Below are 9,756 nucleotides of genomic sequence, written 5' to 3'. Positions count from 1 at the left end.
ATTCTAACCATGTAAATAAAGATGCAAAAGTTTATTCAAACCATGTAGGACAAAATACATGTAATTCAAACAATGTAGACAAATTACAAGTAATTCAAACTATGTAGACAAAAATGCTTGTAATATAAACCTATGTAGATAAAATACAAGTAATCTACAAAGCATATAGGACAAAATACATGTAATTCATAACCATGAAGACAAAATTTCAAGTAATTCAAGAAAATATAGACAACAATACAAGTAATTCCAAACCATGTAGACAAAATAACAAGTAATTCACACCATTTTAAAAACAAAATACAATGTCAAATTTTCAAGGCAACCTCCCTTTATCAAAAATACAATTCAAATTTTCAAGCAAACTCCCCATTATCAAAATAAAGTTCTGAAAGTAACAGAACATGATCACATGATACAGAGTAACCAGATAAAACTACAAGAAGACAAGTTAAAGGAAACCAAACTGATAAAGGGCATTGGCTCCTGTAGTTCCAATTCTTTTAACAATACTATGATAATTTTTCTTTATATTTGTATTGTTATTAAAATAATTTCCTGTAATGAATGAAAGAACACAAACTAATAATCCCTTCAGAGAATTGACCAGTGTACATAGCAATTGATGGGTCAAAAGATCGCTTAGATATTAAACTAATGAATATTGGGCAAATATTGGATTAAATATTGTAGCGAGATTGGATGGGTAGATCATTAGTGGGAGTGTTCAGACGGTTTAGAGCACTAGGATAGAGTTTCGGAGTGGATCTACGAGTTTGAATCCCATTCTGGCCGCTACAGTTTTTTTCCCATCTACTGTTACACAATCTTTACATGTTAATTAATTTCTCTATCTGAGATATAGAGTGACAAACAAGTTGTCCTATTTACCCCTCCCCACTAACGAAACAATTTCAAATGGTATAAAATTCAATCCTCAAAAATATCAGTTTTCTGGGTCAGGCTTTGAGTATGGACTAGGGTAACATTTTCAGACTAGAGAGTGGTTTTATTATTAGATGCTTATTGTCAGAAACTGTGGTTTCAGTGATAAACAATCATAATTCCAACCTACATACACAAAACCATTAACTTGTTGCCTCGTGCTTTAATTCAAGCTTTTTCCTGTACAACCTCATGGTAAAGTGACAAGTGTCAGTAATTGTTAAGCCAGAGAGTAATGGACACAGAATCATCGTTATCTAAAATTCCGACTGTGTTTAGAAAGGTGACAAGTGCACAGACTAAATCACTATCAGAGGCAGGGTAAAAATAGGCATTTGCCACTCAAAATAGAAACTTGGTAAATATAGTGTTGTTGATGGTTCGTACAGTTACAGACCGGTGAGACAGTAGAATGATGGACTGTTTACCCAACATATCTTCTGTTTAGTCATTACACAAGTTAACAGCTTCTATTACACTACTCGTTATAGGTCTGTGTTTGGTCCCCCCAAACACACTGGGTTTTTTTTTTTATAAGATGCATCCAACTGCCGACAGGAGCATAAAATGATATTCATCATATTTGAACACTAATTTGTAATTTAATCCTGTGAGTCATACATGTTCTAATATAAACACAAACAAGAGAATCCCAGCGGGATGATATTGGCTGGCCACACCAAAGAATGATCAAATGTCTGACAAACGAAAGAGGGAAATCTTTCTCCTGCTATTTGTCAAACTTTTAACTAATATTGACTACATATGAAATTTGAGAAAGATCTCTTTGATGAACCTATCTGAGATATATAACGTTAAACAAATATCAATTATCAATTCCCACAGATGGTGGCCTGTCCGGCAATCTTGTTGACCAATAGGTCCTAAACTTTACAACATGGCACAACTAGACCTGTACAGAACCCTGCAAAAAACACGAGATCCAGAATGATCATTGTGGCGCCCACGTCAATAGAAAGATCTATGTCTTACAATAGAAAGATGATCATTTTTGCCCTGCTTTTTTAAACATTTTCAAACACATGACATATAAAATTTGAGACAATCCTTTTAGTAACTTCTAAGAAATAGTGGAAACAAACGTCAAACAATGCAATCTAAGATGGCGGCCGGTTTTGCCATCTTGTTTTACCGATCAGAAGTCCCGAACGGCATAATGGAGGCATCCTTAAAAGAACTATGCACAACTAGGTACCAGGGGAAACTATGCATGAAATTTGAGAAGATCCTTCACTTACTATTATCTGATAAATAGTGATCACTTACTTTAAATTATCAAAATCCAAGATGGCCTGTCAGCGAGTTCCATCTTAGTTTAACCCGAGATCGCGGTCCCGAAAATGCAATATGTCACAACTAGTGGTCCTAAGGGGGAACCTGTAATATTGAAATTTGAGAAAGTATCCTTAGCACTTTTTGAGAATAAAGTAAACAAAACTTATAACCCATTAAAATCCAAGGATGGCCACCTGTCGGCATCTTGTTGACCAGCTCGTCCCAAAATGCAATAATTTCACAACTAGGTTCCAAGGGGAGCCAACAAATGAAATTTGAGAAAGATCCCATCAGGTACTTTTTTTGAGTAAATAGCTTCAACAAACTTCAACTATCAAAATCCAAGATGGCTGGCCTGTCGGCCATCTTGTCCACCGATCGTGTCAGAAAAAAATGCAATATTGCACTGCTAGACCACTAGGGGAACATGTCATGACAATTGAGACAGATCCTATCAGTACTTTCAGAGAATAGTGGGTAACGTTAAACCTCAACTAACAAAATCCAAGATGGCCGCCTTGTTTGCCCTGAATTCACGCGATCTGTCCCCAAAGGAACATGCGCACAACTAGGGTCCTAGGGTAACCTAAAATATGGAAACATTTTGAGAAAGATCCCATCAGTTGCTTTTTTTGAGAAATATCAGTAAAAACTTTAACTAATCCAAAATCCAAGGGCCGCCTGTCGGCCAGACACTATCCGTCCCAAAATGCAACATGCACAACTAGGGCCTAGGGGACCCTATATATGCAAATTTGAGAAAGATCCCTTCAACCATTTTTTGGAATAGCGTAACAAACCTTAACCATACAAAATCCAAGATGTGCCCCCCTGTCGCCATCTTGTATGACTGATCGGTTCCCAAAATGCAATATGCACAACTAGGGTCTATGGGACCTATAAAATGAAATTTTGAGAAAGAGTCCCTTCAGCACTTTCTGAGAAAGAGCAGTAACAAGAATTGTTAAGGACGGACCCCGGACCAGCGGACGAAGGCGATTTGAATAGCCCACCATCTGATGATGTGGGCTAAAAATTGGAGACAGTATCCTTTCAGTACTTTTTGAGAAATAGTGGTAACAAGCTTCAACTAACAAAATCCAAGATGGAGGCCTGTCGGCCATCTTGTTCATCAATCGGTTTCAAAATGCAATATGCACATCTAGACCCCTAGGGGAACATGGTCATACAATTTGACACAGATCCCATCAGTACTTTCTGAGAAATAGTGGAAACAAACTTAACTATCAAAATCCAAGATGGCGGCCTGTCGGCCATCTTGTCCACGGTCGATCGGGACTCCGAAAATGTGATATGGCACAGCTAGAACCCCAAGGGGAACGCTGCACATGCAATATTATGATACAGATCCCTTAAGTACTTTCTGAGATAAAGCGGTAACAAACATCAATTGTCAAAATCCAAGATGGCCTCCTGTCGCCATCTTGTAACATCGATTCGGTCCAAAAAATGCATAATGGCCCCATGCCAATGAAATTTGATACATACCCTTCATGCTTTCTTAAAATAGGGTAAACAACTTCATTGTCCTATATCCAAGATGGCGGCTTGTCGGCCATCTTGTTGGACAGGTCCCAAAATGCATTATGTAAAACTACACTTCTACAGAACCTACATGTGAAACTTTGAGTAACAATCCTTCAGTAAGAAATTGGGTCACAACTTTTATGAAAATCCAAGATGGCGGCCTGTCGGCCATCTTGTTAATCTGATTGGTCCCCAAAATGCAATATGCACAACTAGAACCCCTATGGCAACCTACAGTGAAATTTGATGAAGAATCCCTTCAGTACTTTCTGGCGAATTAGCGGTAACAAACTTTAACTATCAAAATCCAAGATGGCCGCCTGGCGGCCATTTTGTAGACAGATTAGTCCAAAATACAATATATGCAAACTAGGGCCCTAGTGGAACCTATACATATGAAATTTTGAGAAAGATCCCTTCAGTACTTTCTGAGAAATAGCGGTAACAAGAATTGTTAACGTATGGGACGGACGGACGACAGAAGGACGGACGACGGGACCACGGACGAAAAGCGATTTGAATAGCCCATCATCTGATGATGGTGGGCTAAAAATAATGTAAAAATAATTTATTTTGCCTTTGGTGCATGCGCAATCAGTACTTCATCCATATAGGATATAATGCCACAGAATTTTTTCGGGATGCAAAAGTTAATTATTTTCATATTTTTAAACTTGAAGTAAAATTTGAATCTCTGACATTTTTAATTGATGGTAATGGTGTAAAGTAAGTTACTTTTGTAACTGAAGAAAAAAACCAAATCGTCTTCTCCAGTTTTTTATAGTGAAAAAATGCCATTTTTCAGCGGTGGAGCATCTTTAAAAATAAGTGTTAAGATATTACCAAAGTTGTTTTATTTGTAATATTTAGCTCAACCTTAATTCAAATGTAATATGGAAGTTTCCTAATTTTGAAGCTTTATGTTGTGGTGGTACCCATCCAAAATATGTATAAAGTAATTATTTGCTAATTTGAAATTTATGTATTTTTTCATAGTTTTGTCAATACAGCACTATTAATCTTGAGTTATTATTTACTGAGAATATGAAGGTGGTTACCATATCAACAGTAACTGTGACGACTCGTACACAACCATCAGACCTATTGTATCATAGATGCATGTACTCATTATTTAAAATTCAACAATTTGATCACTATGTATCGGTTTTGAATCTTTAATGGTGTTTGCAAGGGGACCACAAATGCTATATTTTAACCTTACATAGTCTTTTCCAAACATACATATATCATCTTTTTTTCTTTTCTTATTTTCCTTAATTTGTCCTAGCCTTTTCTTATGTGAGACCATCATCTTCCATTGACTGGTGACATTTTTATATCAATTATTTAAAAATCAGTTAAGATCAGAGAGTAATTAACATATGTCAATTAATGCTTAAATTCATTATTTAAATACCGGTAGTAAGTATTAAACACATTAATCTGTATGGGATTCTTCTTCCCACTGATGTTCCAGATTGGTGATGTATAATAAAATGTAATTTCAGATAACTCAATTAATTTGAGACAGTTAAACCTGCATGTATCAGTATCATCTACCACTGGCAACTACGTACACTGCAGGCTCAAATCTACACCTGCGGAAATCACAGCGGATTTCTATTTTCTACTTTAATTTTGCCTTGGTGAAACATGATTTCAACGTAATTGAATTATGAATGATTTGTTAATCTTTAATTCTACGATTGTAATATTACACTTAATATAAAATAGATGATATTGTGTCAGGCTTACACAGATGAAGACTTAAAACCATTTCAGAATTACGTTATACATAACATTTCTAGCAGAAATGATGAATTAGGGAATTTAAATCTCTACCATTACAATTTAAATCACATTGATTTTCCATTTCCTTTATGTTTCTGCAGCTATAGAAAGAAGCTATTCGAGTATTTCCCATCTGTTACTCCTATGATATTTAATGAATGAAATGAAGGTTAAGATCTTCCAGCTGACCAGCTATACATACTCAATATCAGATCTCTGGCTCCTTTAGGAACTGACAACAAGCCTTGAAGATTAACCTAATTGACCTTAACTGAAGGTCAAGGTTATTTATTTGAACAAACTTGGTATCCTCTCATCTCTATAAAGTGAGGCCAATCCCAGGTCTCTATTTAGGACCAATTAGTTACCGACAACAAGTCATTTAAGAATTTTACCACATTTGACCTAAGTGACCTTGAATAAATATGTCAATGTCATTCTTCGAACAAACAATGGTTAGTGCATGATAACCCAATGTGTAACAGAACTGGTGCAATATCACGTCTTTGGGATTTTATGTTTTCAAAAGAAAAAAAATAAGAAAACAGCTAGTTGACAAGCATAAACAAAATTGCTAAAATGGAAAAATTGGGAGTTGATTACGAATTAGTTCTGATGAAGTGTTCAGCTGATTTTTAATATTAAGGGGCCACAGTGGCCGAGTGCTTAAGATGTCTTGACATATTACCACAAGGACCTCCACTTCTGGGGTGGCGAGTTTGAATCCCCATGTGGGGGCAGTTGCCAGGTACTGACCGCTGGTCAGTAGTTTTTCTCTGCATAATCCGGCTTTCCTTCACCAACAAACCTGGCAATTAGTCCTTACATGACCAAGGCTGTTAATAGATTGTTAAACTAATACAAGAGATCCCAGAGGGATCTTGGCGCCCACCAAAGAATGATCTATGTCTGACAATGGAAAGATGAATCTTTTTTCTCAACTTTTCAAACTTTTTCAAACATACTACATAAAAAATTTGAGAGACAGATCGCTTCAGTACTTTCTTAAAAATAGCAGTAACAAACTTTAACTATCAAAATCAAAGATGGCTGCCTGGCGGCCATCTTGTTGACCAATTGGTCCCAAAATGCTATATGCACTACTAGGGCCCTATGGGAACCTACAAATAAAATTTGAAACAAATCCCTTCTTTACTTTCTGAGAAATAGCAATAACAAACTTTGAATATCAAAATCCAAGATGGCTACCTGGCGGCCATTTTGTTGACCGATCGGTCCCAAAACGCAATATGCACAACTGGGTCCCTAGGGAAACATACATATGAAATTTGAGAAAGATCCCTTCAGTTCTTTCTGAGATATAGCGATAACAAACTTTAACTATCAAAATCCAAGATGGCTGCCTGGTGGCCATCTTGTTGACCGATTGGTCCCCAAAATGCTATATGCACAACTAGGGCCCTAGGGAGAACCTACAAATACAATTTAAGACAGATCTCTTCAGTACTTTCTGAGAAATAGCGATAACAAACTTAAAATATCAAAATCAAAATCTGTTGATGGTGGGCTAAAAAACCCAATTTTCGATATAAGGCTGGTATGTACATATTCTGTATTACAACTCCCCCTCCACCCACTGCCACCTGTATACAGGTGAACTATACCTGCTGCTATGCTATACCACCAGTATACATGAACTAATACACCTGTATACAGGTGAACTATACCTGCTGCTATGTATACCAACACAATGTTAATCTGTGGCAGCAGTTGAGAATTGAATCCACGTTAGTGAACTACTAAGGACCGTAAATCTAACATGGCATTCCCATCAGTACTTCTAATCCAAAACAGTGTCCTACCTGTAAAATCTATGGTTAATTAAAGACTTACAGGTGAAGCAGACAGGATTTTTCGCTAACTAATGAACCAATTAAGAGCTTCCTTTCATGTTACAGAGTATTTGTCATCTATAATCTATACATGTAGCTATGTTACAAAGATTTACACATGAAAAAAAGACTAAGGAAAGAGAATGTACATGTGGAATCTTAATTTTCTCTGAATTCTCCATATATAAACCAAGATTATATGGGACAAAGAGGTAATTCTAACAGTGTGGAGAAAATATTGTTGAATTTTCCAAGCGATCTGCTCCTTTATCGAGACATAAAACAAACAGAATTACATATTAAGGACAGTCACAAATGTTCACAAAAACACAAACACATATAGAACATACAGATAAACTACAGGGACAATTGCGATGGGTATTGTCTGGATGATCTCTTCTGTATATATATATGTATGATTAGTTCAGATCGCCTTAGGCTTACAAGGTTTATCTAATGAAAGGCATATTAAAATGGTGTACAGGTTAAATCAAGAATTATGAATTATCTACATGCGTAGACACTAAGTGTAACAAATGTGAGCGCCGTCTGCTTGTTTCTGACCATTACGAAATGTGAGGAAACTCCCCCGCAGTAGGGATCTTGGTAAGGGTAAAAAGGAAGACAAATTTACATAACCCATGATAGCAGATGAAGCAGACGAAAAATTATCATCTGAAAAATTACAAGGAGAAAATTTTAGATCCTACATAACTGGTGACAATATAAAGCAATAGATGAGAGAATTAGGAGAACTATTGCAAAGGGCAAAGAGAAAAAACAAACAAATTTATGAGAGCACACGAGAGATTATTATGTCATCTAAAACTTTTCTGCTCTATTTTCAATTTTAATGTGCAGAAACATAAAACACCTAATGAAACATGAATATAAGCATGTACATGACATCTAAATGACATAACCATGAGAGAATGTTATACATCGAACCATTCATAATACAACTAACACCATAAACAACCAATCAGAATTGAGCTTACTTTGCTGACAAAATACAACTAACACAACATAACACCAACCCATAAACGACCAATCAGAATTGAGCTTACTTTGCTGACAAAATGCAACTATCACAATAAACGACCAATCAAAATTGAACTTACTTTGCTAGCACTGGCATCACCAAACCGCCTGTGATTATGACAGAAATGGTTTTGTCTAGGAATCACTTTAAAACCAGAAAACTATTCCAAAAGGGAACAATCAATGAGAGAGAAACAAATTTTATTGCTGTGGTAATATATCAAGCCAGCTCAAGGTGAAAGCTAATTTCTTCCAAATGTCTTCAACAATAAGAAGTGTTATTTTCTTTGTTTCCCTGTCACGTTCTGGGAATATAATCTTGTTGAGCTCTTATAGGAAGGCGTAACATGGTTAATGTTTCAAAGGAAATCCATCATATAGATCTGAGATATTGGCTTTTCTTGGCAGCCTGGTAGGTGTCAAAGGAAGCTGGAAATGAAGTCTGAGTACCACATCAATGAAATGTTGGTCATGAATAGGAAGCAAATCTATCACAATCAACTCTACAAAAACAGTTCTTAGTGAGATGATAAAATACAATTATTATTAGACTCTGGTAACATTGATACAAGTGAAGCCAATGTGTTAAAATGTTGATGAATTGACCAATGAGATGTGCTGCACTCTTGTTGATTTAACAGTCGATACTTACGGAACAAATAAAATGACATTACTAGAAATGTTGGTCTGTCAGACATGTATTACTGCCGATCCATAATATGGACAGCCTAAGGAACTGAGAACATCCAGGAGCAGAGACATAGAAATCCTGTGGTAGCCATTTAATGGCATCTTCCCATGCATGCGATGTATTCTGTATGGTTAATGTGTTTGGGAGGCTGTGGTATGTTTTTGCTGTGACTGGAGGCAACAGGTACAACTCTTACAACCTATCCATAGCACTGATCAGCTTTAATGGCAATTGAGTTTTAGGGAGTTAGTTTTGTAACTACACTACACTTGAGTCACTCACCAAGACTTGTTGAACATTTAATCTGACAATTAAAACTGATACAGTCTGAACACTTGAATTGACAACAAAGACAATTGTCAAAATTTGTTGAATGAAAGACTTCCTTGGTGAATGTGACTTGCTCAGTGCTTGTTGAAGCCCTATTCAGATGCTTACCTGCTGAGAAAGTAAAATAAGTAAGATATTTAATACCCTACACACCTGACGTTCTGCTGCCCTTACGAATCCCATATTAGCCGTGGTGGTTATTGCCCCCAAAGAATCACCAGTGCCAAAGATAGCCTGCAACAGAAGATATTACTTAGCTGT

This window comes from Argopecten irradians, chromosome 11 (assembly GCF_041381155.1).
Source record: "Argopecten irradians isolate NY chromosome 11, Ai_NY, whole genome shotgun sequence".
NCBI lineage: Eukaryota > Metazoa > Mollusca > Bivalvia > Pectinida > Pectinidae > Argopecten > Argopecten irradians.
This window is presented reverse-complemented; position numbering follows the sequence as displayed.